Source organism: Hyla sarda, chromosome 8 (assembly GCF_029499605.1).
Source record: "Hyla sarda isolate aHylSar1 chromosome 8, aHylSar1.hap1, whole genome shotgun sequence".
NCBI lineage: Eukaryota > Metazoa > Chordata > Amphibia > Anura > Hylidae > Hyla > Hyla sarda.
The window spans coordinates 112772149-112787639 of NC_079196.1; the positions used below are offsets into that span (position 1 = coordinate 112772149).

A 15491-nucleotide genomic window follows, 5' to 3' on the forward strand; every position below is an offset into this window, starting at 1 on the left:
TAGCCTGGCTTTTGCCTGAACCCCCATCACTCCTCCTCTTGCATATAAGACAATATTTCAGATCTGCATATGAAAACAACACGCCTACCTTTGTTGCACATAGCTGCCTGCCTGTCTCTAGTTACCCCACTGGCTGTAGCTGCGTCCCTTCCGACATGGAATAACACCAACTGTAACGATAAACTGAAAATTAACAGTATAAACCTGCATCATTTTGGACTCTGGTATTTGCTGAATCCGGGTGACCTGACCATCGATGGTGGTGCCGCTGGTGATTCTGGCCTTCTTGGAATCTGTTGGGCCTATGTGTTAGCTCACACATCACTTGGGTATCCATGGTAACTACCACAACATGGTCATCTGCAGTTTACATCTAGCCCGTGGCATTGAATGGCATTTTAAAAGTGCTAAGGGTCCTGGTGCAATAATCCTCCCATGAGGATCAGCCTCAACGGCTTTGTAGATTGCACTCATGTCAGCAACTCCATATACATTTTTTTTTCTTCATGCTTCTTTCTTCATCCTTTTTTCTTTCTGTCATTCAGACTTTCATTCATTCGATCTCTCTCACTCACTTGCTTTAACTCATTTGTTCTCACTCACTCACTCACTCACTCAATCACTCACTCACTCATTCACTCTCACTCACTCTCACTCTCTCACTCACTCGCTCACTAAGTCAGTCTCTCTCTCTCTCTCTTTTTCTTTTTATATATATTTTTTTCCGTCTTCTTCTTCTTCTTCTTCAGACCCTGTCATAGCACTAATGCCTTTCCAATACCACCAGCAGATGGAGACACTCCATTGCAACATTGGTTGTGAGCAGCAGTTTCTAAAAACAAATGCCTCATGGCGGATTTCCCATCCATCAATGGATGGTAAATTTTGTTTTTATCATTCACTGACCACAGAAACCAATGCATGGTCAAGCAACAGCAATGACACACCCTTGTGTATAGGCATGAGACCCTCATGTCATTTAACAGGATTCAGCACCACCCACAAGACAGCTACCTGTCATGTCATGTCAAACCTGCACAGGTGTGCTAGATTATTATTATTTAGTTTTATTTTATTTTTTTACACCAATCAGTGTGCAAACATGGTCATTAAAACGCTAAATGAATAGACGTTCATAAACCAGTCAGTGCAACTCATCATTTTGGTCTCCAATTCTCAAACTCAAATTCTCACCCACGGAGGATTAAATGAGAATCTTTCTTGTTTAACACTGGAATGGGGTGGTGCACTGTTCACTACCCGAAGATACTGCCACATCGGGTCAATGCATAGGGCGACAGAAGCAAGCTTCCAAATCAGCTCCCTTTCTCAAAAATCCATTTAATTTATGGTCCCCAGATAGGGAACGTATGTATCAGTATGTGCTCACAAGTCACCCAAGTGCAAGTATTCACACAAAAAAAAACGTGCCTCAGGATGCGATCTGTCGCAAGATCCTTTCTTTTTTTACACTTGATCTAAGCCAAAAGGCCTAGAGGGGATAACCGGGAAAGGGGTGGACCCAACCATGTCCCCTTCATGAGCACTCACATTACTCATAGGAATGGAAGGAAGGCTGGCAGCCAACCAGCCTCCCATACACTTTCTGGGTGGGTGGCAGTCAGCCACCCATACATACATACAGCACAGGCTAAACCCACATCATCACTTAAAAAAAGGACAGGCGACCATTGCACTCTGATGGAGCATTTAGCAATGCAATCCATAGCCTGGCTTTTGCCTGAACCCCCATCACTCCTCCTCTTGCATATAAGACAATATTTCAGATCTGCATATGAAAACAATACGCCTACCTTTGTTGCACATAGCTGCCTGCCTGTCTCTAGTTACCCCACTGGCTGTAGCTGCGTCCCTTCCGACATGGAATAACACCAACTGTAACGATAAACTGAAAATTAACAGTATAAACCTGCATCATTTTGGACTCTGGTATTTGCTGAATCCGGGTGACCTGACCATCGATGGTGGTGCCGCTGGTGATTCTGGCCTTCTTGGAATCTGTTGGGCCTATGTGTTAGCTCACACATCACTTGGGTATCCATGGTAACTACCACAACATGGTCATCTGCAGTTTACATCTAGCCCGTGGCATTGAATGGCATTTTAAAAGTGCTAAGGGTCCTGGTGCAATAATCCTCCCATGAGGATCAGCCTCAACGGCTTTGTAGATTGCACTCATGTCAGCAACTCCATATACATTTTTTTTTCTTCATGCTTCTTTCTTCATCCTTTTTTCTTTCTGTCATTCAGACTTTCATTCATTCGATCTCTCTCACTCACTTGCTTTAACTCATTTGTTCTCACTCACTCACTCACTCACTCAATCACTCACTCACTCATTCACTCTCACTCACTCTCACTCTCTCACTCACTCGCTCACTAAGTCAGTCTCTCTCTCTCTCTCTTTTTCTTTTTATATATATTTTTTTCCGTCTTCTTCTTCTTCTTCTTCAGACCCTGTCATAGCACTAATGCCTTTCCAATACCACCAGCAGATGGAGACACTCCATTGCAACATTGGTTGTGAGCAGCAGTTTCTAAAAACAAATGCCTCATGGCGGATTTCCCATCCATCAATGGATGGTAAATTTTGTTTTTATCATTCACTGACCACAGAAACCAATGCATGGTCAAGCAACAGCAATGACACACCCTTGTGTATAGGCATGAGACCCTCATGTCATTTAACAGGATTCAGCACCACCCACAAGACAGCTACCTGTCATGTCATGTCAAACCTGCACAGGTGTGCTAGATTATTATTATTTAGTTTTATTTTATTTTTTTACACCAATCAGTGTGCAAACATGGTCATTAAAACGCTAAATGAATAGACGTTCATAAACCAGTCAGTGCAACTCATCATTTTGGTCTCCAATTCTCAAACTCAAATTCTCACCCACGGAGGATTAAATGAGAATCTTTCTTGTTTAACACTGGAATGGGGTGGTGCACTGTTCACTACCCGAAGATACTGCCACATCGGGTCAATGCATAGGGCGACAGAAGCAAGCTTCCAAATCAGCTCCCTTTCTCAAAAATCCATTTAATTTATGGTCCCCAGATAGGGAACGTATGTATCAGTATGTGCTCACAAGTCACCCAAGTGCAAGTATTCACACAAAAAAAAACGTGCCTCAGGATGCGATCTGTCGCAAGATCCTTTCTTTTTTTACACTTGATCTAAGCCAAAAGGCCTAGAGGGGATAACCGGGAAAGGGGTGGACCCAACCATGTCCCCTTCATGAGCACTCACATTACTCATAGGAATGGAAGGAAGGCTGGCAGCCAACCAGCCTCCCATACACTTTCTGGGTGGGTGGCAGTCAGCCACCCATACATACATACAGCACAGGCTAAACCCACATCATCACTTAAAAAAAGGACAGGCGACCATTGCACTCTGATGGAGCATTTAGCAATGCAATCCATAGCCTGGCTTTTGCCTGAACCCCCATCACTCCTCCTCTTGCATATAAGACAATATTTCAGATCTGCATATGAAAACAACACGCCTACCTTTGTTGCACATAGCTGCCTGCCTGTCTCTAGTTACCCCACTGGCTGTAGCTGCGTCCCTTCCGACATGGAATAACACCAACTGTAACGATAAACTAAAAATTAACAGTATAAACCTGCATCATTTTGGACTCTGGTATTTGCTGAATCCGGGTGACCTGACAATCGATGGTGGTGCCGCTGGTGATTCTGGCCTTCTTGGAATCTGTTGGGCCTATGTGTTAGCTCACACATCACTTGGGTATCCATGGTAACTACCACAACATGGTCATCTGCAGTTTACATCTAGCCCGTGGCATTGAATGGCATTTTTAAAGTGCTAAGGGTCCTGGTGCAATAATCCTCCCATGAGGATCAGCCTCAACGGCTTTGTAGATTGCACTCATGTCAGCAACTCCATATACATTTTTTTTTCTTCATGCTTCTTTCTTCATCCTTTTTTCTTTCTGTCATTCAGACTTTCATTCATTCGATCTCTCTCACTCACTTGCTTTAACTCATTTGTTCTCACTCACTCACTCACTCACTCAATCACTCACTCACTCATTCACTCTCACTCACTCTCACTCTCTCACTCACTCGCTCACTAAGTCAGTCTCTCTCTCTCTCTCTCTTTTTCTTTTTATATATATTTTTTTCCGTCTTCTTCTTCTTCTTCTTCAGACCCTGTCATAGCACTAATGCCTTTCCAATACCACCAGCAGATGGAGACACTCCATTGCAACATTGGTTGTGAGCAGCAGTTTCTAAAAACAAATGCCTCATGGCGGATTTCCCATCCATCAATGGATGGTAAATTTTGTTTTTATCATTCACTGACCACAGAAACCAATGCATGGTCAAGCAACAGCAATGACACACCCTTGTGTATAGGCATGAGACCCTCATGTCATTTAACAGGATTCAGCACCACCCACAAGACAGCTACCTGTCATGTCATGTCAAACCTGCACAGGTGTGCTAGATTATTATTATTTAGTTTTATTTTATTTTTTTACACCAATCAGTGTGCAAACATGGTCATTAAAACGCTAAATGAATAGACGTTCATAAACCAGTCAGTGCAACTCATCATTTTGGTCTCCAATTCTCAAACTCAAATTCTCACCCACGGAGGATTAAATGAGAATCTTTCTTGTTTAACACTGGAATGGGGTGGTGCACTGTTCACTACCCGAAGATACTGCCACATCGGGTCAATGCATAGGGCGACAGAAGCAAGCTTCCAAATCAGCTCCCTTTCTCAAAAATCCATTTAATTTATGGTCCCCAGATAGGGAACGTATGTATCAGTATGTGCCCACAAGTCACCCAAGTGCAAGTATTCACACAAAAAAAAAAGTGCCTCAGGATGCGATCTGTCGCAAGATCCTTTCTTTTTTTACACTTGATCTAAGCCAAAAGGCCTAGAGGGGATAACCGGGAAAGGGGTGGACCCAACCATGTCCCCTTCATGAGCACTCACATTACTCATAGGAATGGAAGGAAGGCTGGCAGCCAACCAGCCTCCCATACACTTTCTGGGTGGGTGGCAGTCAGCCACCCATACATACATACAGCACAGGCTAAACCCACATCATCACTTAAAAAAAGGACAGGCGACCATTGCACTCTGATGGAGCATTTAGCAATGCAATCCATAGCCTGGCTTTTGCCTGAACCCCCATCACTCCTCCTCTTGCATATAAGACAATATTTCAGATCTGCATATGAAAACAACACGCCTACCTTTGTTGCACATAGCTGCCTGCCTGTCTCTAGTTACCCCACTGGCTGTAGCTGCGTCCCTTCCGACATGGAATAACACCAACTGTAACGATAAACTGAAAATTAACAGTATAAACCTGCATCATTTTGGACTCTGGTATTTGCTGAATCCGGGTGACCTGACAATCGATGGTGGTGCCGCTGGTGATTCTGGCCTTCTTGGAATCTGTTGGGCCTATGTGTTAGCTCACACATCACTTGGGTATCCATGGTAACTACCACAACATGGTCATCTGCAGTTTACATCTAGCCCGTGGCATTGAATGGCATTTTAAAAGTGCTAAGGGTCCTGGTGCAATAATCCTCCCATGAGGATCAGCCTCAACGGCTTTGTAGATTGCACTCATGTCAGCAACTCCATATACATTTTTTTTTCTTCATGCTTCTTTCTTCATCCTTTTTTCTTTCTGTCATTCAGACTTTCATTCATTCGATCTCTCTCACTCACTTGCTTTAACTCATTTGTTCTCACTCACTCACTCACTCACTCAATCACTCACTCACTCATTCACTCTCACTCACTCTCACTCTCTCACTCACTCGCTCACTAAGTCAGTATCTCTCTCTCTCTCTCTTTTTCTTTTTATATAAATTTTTTCCGTCTTCTTCTTCTTCTTCTTCAGACCCTGTCATAGCACTAATGCCTTTCCAATACCACCAGCAGATGGAGACACTCCATTGCAACATTGGTTGTGAGCAGCAGTTTCTAAAAACAAATGCCTCATGGCGGATTTCCCATCCATCAATGGATGGTAAATTTTGTTTTTATCATTCACTGACCACAGAAACCAATGCATGGTCAAGCAACAGCAATGACACACCCTTGTGTATAGGCATGAGACCCTCATGTCATTTAACAGGATTCAGCACCACCCACAAGACAGCTACCTGTCATGTCATGTCAAACCTGCGCAGGTGTGCTAGATTATTATTATTTAGTTTTATTTTATTTTTTTACACCAATCAGTGTGCAAACATGGTCATTAAAACGCTAAATGAATAGACGTTCATAAACCAGTCAGTGCAACTCATCATTTTGGTCTCCAATTCTCAAACTCAAATTCTCACCCACGGAGGATTAAATGAGAATCTTTCTTGTTTAACACTGGAATGGGGTGGTGCACTGTTCACTACCCGAAGATACTGCCACATCGGGTCAATGCATAGGGCGACAGAAGCAAGCTTCCAAATCAGCTCCCTTTCTCAAAAATCCATTTAATTTATGGTCCCCAGATAGGGAACGTATGTATCAGTATGTGCTCACAAGTCACCCAAGTGCAAGTATTCACACAAAAAAAAACGTGCCTCAGGATGCGATCTGTCGCAAGATCCTTTCTTTTTTTACACTTGATCTAAGCCAAAAGGCCTAGAGGGGATAACCGGGAAAGGGGTGGACCCAACCATGTCCCCTTCATGAGCACTCACATTACTCATAGGAATGGAAGGAAGGCTGGCAGCCAACCAGCCTCCCATACACTTTCTGGGTGGGTGGCAGTCAGCCACCCATACATACATACAGCACAGGCTAAACCCACATCATCACTTAAAAAAAGGACAGGCGACCATTGCACTCTGATGGAGCATTTAGCAATGCAATCCATAGCCTGGCTTTTGCCTGAACCCCCATCACTCCTCCTCTTGCATATAAGACAATATTTCAGATCTGCATATGAAAACAACACGCCTACCTTTGTTGCACATAGCTGCCTGCCTGTCTCTAGTTACCCCACTGGCTGTAGCTGCGTCCCTTCCGACATGGAATAACACCAACTGTAACGATAAACTGAAAATTAACAGTATAAACCTGCATCATTTTGGACTCTGGTATTTGCTGAATCCGGGTGACCTGACAATCGATGGTGGTGCCGCTGGTGATTCTGGCCTTCTTGGAATCTGTTGGGCCTATGTGTTAGCTCACACATCACTTGGGTATCCATGGTAACTACCACAACATGGTCATCTGCAGTTTACATCTAGCCCGTGGCATTGAATGGCATTTTAAAAGTGCTAAGGGTCCTGGTGCAATAATCCTCCCATGAGGATCAGCCTCAACGGCTTTGTAGATTGCACTCATGTCAGCAACTCCATATACATTTTTTTTTCTTCATGCTTCTTTCTTCATCCTTTTTTCTTTCTGTCATTCAGACTTTCATTCATTCGATCTCTCTCACTCACTTGCTTTAACTCATTTGTTCTCACTCACTCACTCACTCAATCACTCACTCACTCATTCACTCTCACTCACTCTCACTCTCTCACTCACTCGCTCACTAAGTCAGTCTCTCTCTCTCTCTCTTTTTCTTTTTATATATATTTTTTTCCGTCTTCTTCTTCTTCTTCTTCTTCTTCTTCAGACCCTGTCATAGCACTAATGCCTTTCCAATACCACCAGCAGATGGAGACACTCCATTGCAACATTGGTTGTGAGCAGCAGTTTCTAAAAACAAATGCCTCATGGCGGATTTCCCATCCATCAATGGATGGTAAATTTTGTTTTTATCATTCACTGACCACAGAAACCAATGCATGGTCAAGCAACAGCAATGACACACCCTTGTGTATAGGCATGAGACCCTCATGTCATTTAACAGGATTCAGCACCACCCACAAGACAGCTACCTGTCATGTCATGTCAAACCTGCACAGGTGTGCTAGATTATTATTATTTAGTTTTATTTTATTTTTTTACACCAATCAGTGTGCAAACATGGTCATTAAAACGCTAAATGAATAGACGTTCATAAACCAGTCAGTGCAACTCATCATTTTGGTCTCCAATTCTCAAACTCAAATTCTCACCCACGGAGGATTAAATGAGAATCTTTCTTGTTTAACACTGGAATGGGGTGGTGCACTGTTCACTACCCGAAGATACTGCCACATCGGGTCAATGCATAGGGCGACAGAAGCAAGCTTCCAAATCAGCTCCCTTTCTCAAAAATCCATTTAATTTATGGTCCCCAGATAGGGAACGTATGTATCAGTATGTGCTCACAAGTCACCCAAGTGCAAGTATTCACACAAAAAAAAACCTGCCTCAGGATGCGATCTGTCGCAAGATCCTTTCTTTTTTTACACTTGATCTAAGCCAAAAGGCCTAGAGGGGATAACCGGGAAAGGGGTGGACCCAACCATGTCCCCTTCATGAGCACTCACATTACTCATAGGAATGGAAGGAAGGCTGGCAGCCAACCAGCCTCCCATACACTTTCTGGGTGGGTGGCAGTCAGCCACCCATACATACATACAGCACAGGCTAAACCCACATCATCACTTAAAAAAAGGACAGGCGACCATTGCACTCTGATGGAGCATTTAGCAATGCAATCCATAGCCTGGCTTTTGCCTGAACCCCCATCACTCCTCCTCTTGCATATAAGACAATATTTCAGATCTGCATATGAAAACAACACGCCTACCTTTGTTGCACATAGCTGCCTGCCTGTCTCTAGTTACCCCACTGGCTGTAGCTGCGTCCCTTCCGACATGGAATAACACCAACTGTAACGATAAACTGAAAATTAACAGTATAAACCTGCATCATTTTGGACTCTGGTATTTGCTGAATCCGGGTGACCTGACAATCGATGGTGGTGCCGCTGGTGATTTTGGCCTTCTTGGAATCTGTTGGGCCTATGTGTTAGCTCACACATCACTTGGGTATCCATGGTAACTACCACAACATGGTCATCTGCAGTTTACATCTAGCCCGTGGCATTGAATGGCATTTTAAAAGTGCTAAGGGTCCTGGTGCAATAATCCTCCCATGAGGATCAGCCTCAACGGCTTTGTAGATTGCACTCATGTCAGCAACTCCATATACATTTTTTTTTCTTCATGCTTCTTTCTTCATCCTTTTTTCTTTCTGTCATTCAGACTTTCATTCATTCGATCTCTCTCACTCACTTGCTTTAACTCATTTGTTCTCACTCACTCACTCACTCACTCAATCACTCACTCACTCATTCACTCTCACTCACTCTCACTCTCTCACTCACTCGCTCACTAAGTCAGTCTCTCTCTCTCTCTCTCTTTTTCTTTTTATATATATTTTTTTCCGTCTTCTTCTTCTTCTTCTTCTTCAGACCCTGTCATAGCACTAATGCCTTTCCAATACCACCAGCAGATGGAGACACTCCATTGCAACATTGGTTGTGAGCAGCAGTTTCTAAAAACAAATGCCTCATGGCGGATTTCCCATCCATCAATGGATGGTAAATTTTGTTTTTATCATTCACTGACCACAGAAACCAATGCATGGTCAAGCAACAGCAATGACACACCCTTGTGTATAGGCATGAGACCCTCATGTCATTTAACAGGATTCAGCACCACCCACAAGACAGCTACCTGTCATGTCATGTCAAACCTGCACAGGTGTGCTAGATTATTATTATTTAGTTTTATTTTATTTTTTTACACCAATCAGTGTGCAAACATGGTCATTAAAACGCTAAATGAATAGACGTTCATAAACCAGTCAGTGCAACTCATCATTTTGGTCTCCAATTCTCAAACTCAAATTCTCACCCACGGAGGATTAAATGAGAATCTTTCTTGTTTAACACTGGAATGGGGTGGTGCACTGTTCACTACCCGAAGATACTGCCACATCGGGTCAATGCATAGGGCGACAGAAGCAAGCTTCCAAATCAGCTCCCTTTCTCAAAAATCCATTTAATTTATGGTCCCCAGATAGGGAACGTATGTATCAGTATGTGCTCACAAGTCACCCAAGTGCAAGTATTCACACAAAAAAAAACGTGCCTCAGGATGCGATCTGTCGCAAGATCCTTTCTTTTTTTACACTTGATCTAAGCCAAAAGGCCTAGAGGGGATAACCGGGAAAGGGGTGGACCCAACCATGTCCCCTTCATGAGCACTCACATTACTCATAGGAATGGAAGGAAGGCTGGCAGCCAACCAGCCTCCCATACACTTTCTGGGTGGGTGGCAGTCAGCCACCCATACATACATACAGCACAGGCTAAACCCACATCATCACTTAAAAAAAGGACAGGCGACCATTGCACTCTGATGGAGCATTTAGCAATGCAATCCATAGCCTGGCTTTTGCCTGAACCCCCATCACTCCTCCTCTTGCATATAAGACAATATTTCAGATCTGCATATGAAAACAACACGCCTACCTTTGTTGCACATAGCTGCCTGCCTGTCTCTAGTTACCCCACTGGCTGTAGCTGCGTCCCTTCCGACATGGAATAACACCAACTGTAACGATAAACTGAAAATTAACAGTATAAACCTGCATCATTTTGGACTCTGGTATTTGCTGAATCCGGGTGACCTGACAATCGATGGTGGTGCCGCTGGTGATTCTGGCCTTCTTGGAATCTGTTGGGCCTATGTGTTAGCTCACACATCACTTGGGTATCCATGGTAACTACCACAACATGGTCATCTGCAGTTTACATCTAGCCCGTGGCATTGAATGGCATTTTAAAAGTGCTAAGGGTCCTGGTGCAATAATCCTCCCATGAGGATCAGCCTCAACGGCTTTGTAGATTGCACTCATGTCAGCAACTCCATATACATTTTTTTTTCTTCATGCTTCTTTCTTCATCCTTTTTTCTTTCTGTCATTCAGACTTTCATTCATTCGATCTCTCTCACTCACTTGCTTTAACTCATTTGTTCTCACTCACTCACTCACTCACTCAATCACTCACTCACTCATTCACTCTCACTCACTCTCACTCTCTCACTCACTCGCTCACTAAGTCAGTCTCTCTCTCTCTCTCTCTTTTTCTTTTTATATAAATTTTTTCCGTCTTCTTCTTCTTCTTCTTCAGACCCTGTCATAGCACTAATGCCTTTCCAATACCACCAGCAGATGGAGACACTCCATTGCAACATTGGTTGTGAGCAGCAGTTTCTAAAAACAAATGCCTCATGGCGGATTTCCCATCCATCAATGGATGGTAAATTTTGTTTTTATCATTCACTGACCACAGAAACCAATGCATGGTCAAGCAACAGCAATGACACACCCTTGTGTATAGGCATGAGACCCTCATGTCATTTAACAGGATTCAGCACCACCCACAAGACAGCTACCTGTCATGTCATGTCAAACCTGCGCAGGTGTGCTAGATTATTATTATTTAGTTTTATTTTATTTTTTTACACCAATCAGTGTGCAAACATGGTCATTAAAACGCTAAATGAATAGACGTTCATAAACCAGTCAGTGCAACTCATCATTTTGGTCTCCAATTCTCAAACTCAAATTCTCACCCACGGAGGATTAAATGAGAATCTTTCTTGTTTAACACTGGAATGGGGTGGTGCACTGTTCACTACCCGAAGATACTGCCACATCGGGTCAATGCATAGGGCGACAGAAGCAAGCTTCCAAATCAGCTCCCTTTCTCAAAAATCCATTTAATTTATGGTCCCCAGATAGGGAACGTATGTATCAGTATGTGCTCACAAGTCACCCAAGTGCAAGTATTCACACAAAAAAAAACGTGCCTCAGGATGCGATCTGTCGCAAGATCCTTTCTTTTTTTACACTTGATCTAAGCCAAAAGGCCTAGAGGGGATAACCGGGAAAGGGGTGGACCCAACCATGTCCCCTTCATGAGCACTCACATTACTCATAGGAATGGAAGGAAGGCTGGCAGCCAACCAGCCTCCCATACACTTTCTGGGTGGGTGGCAGTCAGCCACCCATACATACATACAGCACAGGCTAAACCCACATCATCACTTAAAAAAAGGACAGGCGACCATTGCACTCTGATGGAGCATTTAGCAATGCAATCCATAGCCTGGCTTTTGCCTGAACCCCCATCACTCCTCCTCTTGCATATAAGACAATATTTCAGATCTGCATATGAAAACAACACGCCTACCTTTGTTGCACATAGCTGCCTGCCTGTCTCTAGTTACCCCACTGGCTGTAGCTGCGTCCCTTCCGACATGGAATAACACCAACTGTAACGATAAACTGAAAATTAACAGTATAAACCTGCATCATTTTGGACTCTGGTATTTGCTGAATCCGGGTGACCTGACAATCGATGGTGGTGCCGCTGGTGATTCTGGCCTTCTTGGAATCTGTTGGGCCTATGTGTTAGCTCACACATCACTTGGGTATCCATGGTAACTACCACAACATGGTCATCTGCAGTTTACATCTAGCCCGTGGCATTGAATGGCATTTTAAAAGTGCTAAGGGTCCTGGTGCAATAATCCTCCCATGAGGATCAGCCTCAACGGCTTTGTAGATTGCACTCATGTCAGCAACTCCATATACATTTTTTTTTCTTCATGCTTCTTTCTTCATCCTTTTTTCTTTCTGTCATTCAGACTTTCATTCATTCGATCTCTCTCACTCACTTGCTTTAACTCATTTGTTCTCACTCACTCACTCACTCAATCACTCACTCACTCATTCACTCTCACTCACTCTCACTCTCTCACTCACTCGCTCACTAAGTCAGTCTCTCTCTCTCTCTCTTTTTCTTTTTATATATATTTTTTTCCGTCTTCTTCTTCTTCTTCTTCTTCTTCTTCAGACCCTGTCATAGCACTAATGCCTTTCCAATACCACCAGCAGATGGAGACACTCCATTGCAACATTGGTTGTGAGCAGCAGTTTCTAAAAACAAATGCCTCATGGCGGATTTCCCATCCATCAATGGATGGTAAATTTTGTTTTTATCATTCACTGACCACAGAAACCAATGCATGGTCAAGCAACAGCAATGACACACCCTTGTGTATAGGCATGAGACCCTCATGTCATTTAACAGGATTCAGCACCACCCACAAGACAGCTACCTGTCATGTCATGTCAAACCTGCACAGGTGTGCTAGATTATTATTATTTAGTTTTATTTTATTTTTTTACACCAATCAGTGTGCAAACATGGTCATTAAAACGCTAAATGAATAGACGTTCATAAACCAGTCAGTGCAACTCATCATTTTGGTCTCCAATTCTCAAACTCAAATTCTCACCCACGGAGGATTAAATGAGAATCTTTCTTGTTTAACACTGGAATGGGGTGGTGCACTGTTCACTACCCGAAGATACTGCCACATCGGGTCAATGCATAGGGCGACAGAAGCAAGCTTCCAAATCAGCTCCCTTTCTCAAAAATCCATTTAATTTATGGTCCCCAGATAGGGAACGTATGTATCAGTATGTGCTCACAAGTCACCCAAGTGCAAGTATTCACACAAAAAAAAACCTGCCTCAGGATGCGATCTGTCGCAAGATCCTTTCTTTTTTTACACTTGATCTAAGCCAAAAGGCCTAGAGGGGATAACCGGGAAAGGGGTGGACCCAACCATGTCCCCTTCATGAGCACTCACATTACTCATAGGAATGGAAGGAAGGCTGGCAGCCAACCAGCCTCCCATACACTTTCTGGGTGGGTGGCAGTCAGCCACCCATACATACATACAGCACAGGCTAAACCCACATCATCACTTAAAAAAAGGACAGGCGACCATTGCACTCTGATGGAGCATTTAGCAATGCAATCCATAGCCTGGCTTTTGCCTGAACCCCCATCACTCCTCCTCTTGCATATAAGACAATATTTCAGATCTGCATATGAAAACAACACGCCTACCTTTGTTGCACATAGCTGCCTGCCTGTCTCTAGTTACCCCACTGGCTGTAGCTGCGTCCCTTCCGACATGGAATAACACCAACTGTAACGATAAACTGAAAATTAACAGTATAAACCTGCATCATTTTGGACTCTGGTATTTGCTGAATCCGGGTGACCTGACAATCGATGGTGGTGCCGCTGGTGATTTTGGCCTTCTTGGAATCTGTTGGGCCTATGTGTTAGCTCACACATCACTTGGGTATCCATGGTAACTACCACAACATGGTCATCTGCAGTTTACATCTAGCCCGTGGCATTGAATGGCATTTTAAAAGTGCTAAGGGTCCTGGTGCAATAATCCTCCCATGAGGATCAGCCTCAACGGCTTTGTAGATTGCACTCATGTCAGCAACTCCATATACATTTTTTTTTCTTCATGCTTCTTTCTTCATCCTTTTTTCTTTCTGTCATTCAGACTTTCATTCATTCGATCTCTCTCACTCACTTGCTTTAACTCATTTGTTCTCACTCACTCACTCACTCACTCAATCACTCACTCACTCATTCACTCTCACTCACTCTCACTCTCTCACTCACTCGCTCACTAAGTCAGTCTCTCTCTCTCTCTCTCTTTTTCTTTTTATATATATTTTTTTCCGTCTTCTTCTTCTTCTTCTTCTTCAGACCCTGTCATAGCACTAATGCCTTTCCAATACCACCAGCAGATGGAGACACTCCATTGCAACATTGGTTGTGAGCAGCAGTTTCTAAAAACAAATGCCTCATGGCGGATTTCCCATCCATCAATGGATGGTAAATTTTGTTTTTATCATTCACTGACCACAGAAACCAATGCATGGTCAAGCAACAGCAATGACACACCCTTGTGTATAGGCATGAGACCCTCATGTCATTTAACAGGATTCAGCACCACCCACAAGACAGCTACCTGTCATGTCATGTCAAACCTGCACAGGTGTGCTAGATTATTATTATTTAGTTTTATTTTATTTTTTTACACCAATCAGTGTGCAAACATGGTCATTAAAACGCTAAATGAATAGACGTTCATAAACCAGTCAGTGCAACTCATCATTTTGGTCTCCAATTCTCAAACTCAAATTCTCACCCACGGAGGATTAAATGAGAATCTTTCTTGTTTAACACTGGAATGGGGTGGTGCACTGTTCACTACCCGAAGATACTGCCACATCGGGTCAATGCATAGGGCGACAGAAGCAAGCTTCCAAATCAGCTCCCTTTCTCAAAAATCCATTTAATTTATGGTCCCCAGATAGGGAACATATGTATCAGTATGTGCTCACAAGTCACCCAAGTGCAAGTATTCACACAAAAAAAAACGTGCCTCAGGATGCGATCTGTCGCAAGATCCTTTCTTTTTTTACACTTGATCTAAGCCAAAAGGCCTAGAGGGGATAACCGGGAAAGGGGTGGACCCAACCATGTCCCCTTCATGAGCACTCACATTACTCATAGGAATGGAAGGAAGGCTGGCAGCCAACCAGCCTCCCATACACTTTCTGGGTGGGTGGCAGTCAGCCACCCATACATACATACAGCACAGGCTAAACCC

The 15491-nt window shown here is 43.4% G+C and overlaps 9 pseudogenes; all 9 read right to left on the bottom strand.

The window, feature by feature from the left end:
- Positions 1-1239: 1239 nt before the first annotated feature.
- On the bottom strand, positions 1240-1503 carry LOC130285959 (U2 spliceosomal RNA; annotated as a pseudogene).
- Positions 1504-2965: 1462 nt separating this feature from the next.
- Positions 2966-3229, bottom strand: LOC130285961 (U2 spliceosomal RNA; annotated as a pseudogene).
- A 1464-nt stretch (positions 3230-4693) lies between these two features.
- On the bottom strand, positions 4694-4957 carry LOC130289755 (U2 spliceosomal RNA; annotated as a pseudogene).
- A 1463-nt stretch (positions 4958-6420) lies between these two features.
- Positions 6421-6684, bottom strand: LOC130285962 (U2 spliceosomal RNA; annotated as a pseudogene).
- Positions 6685-8151: 1467 nt separating this feature from the next.
- On the bottom strand, positions 8152-8415 carry LOC130290224 (U2 spliceosomal RNA; annotated as a pseudogene).
- Positions 8416-9882: 1467 nt separating this feature from the next.
- On the bottom strand, positions 9883-10146 carry LOC130285963 (U2 spliceosomal RNA; annotated as a pseudogene).
- Positions 10147-11609: 1463 nt separating this feature from the next.
- On the bottom strand, positions 11610-11873 carry LOC130285964 (U2 spliceosomal RNA; annotated as a pseudogene).
- Positions 11874-13340: 1467 nt separating this feature from the next.
- Positions 13341-13604, bottom strand: LOC130290225 (U2 spliceosomal RNA; annotated as a pseudogene).
- Positions 13605-15071: 1467 nt separating this feature from the next.
- On the bottom strand, positions 15072-15335 carry LOC130287232 (U2 spliceosomal RNA; annotated as a pseudogene).
- Between the last annotated feature and the right edge of the window lie 156 nt (positions 15336-15491).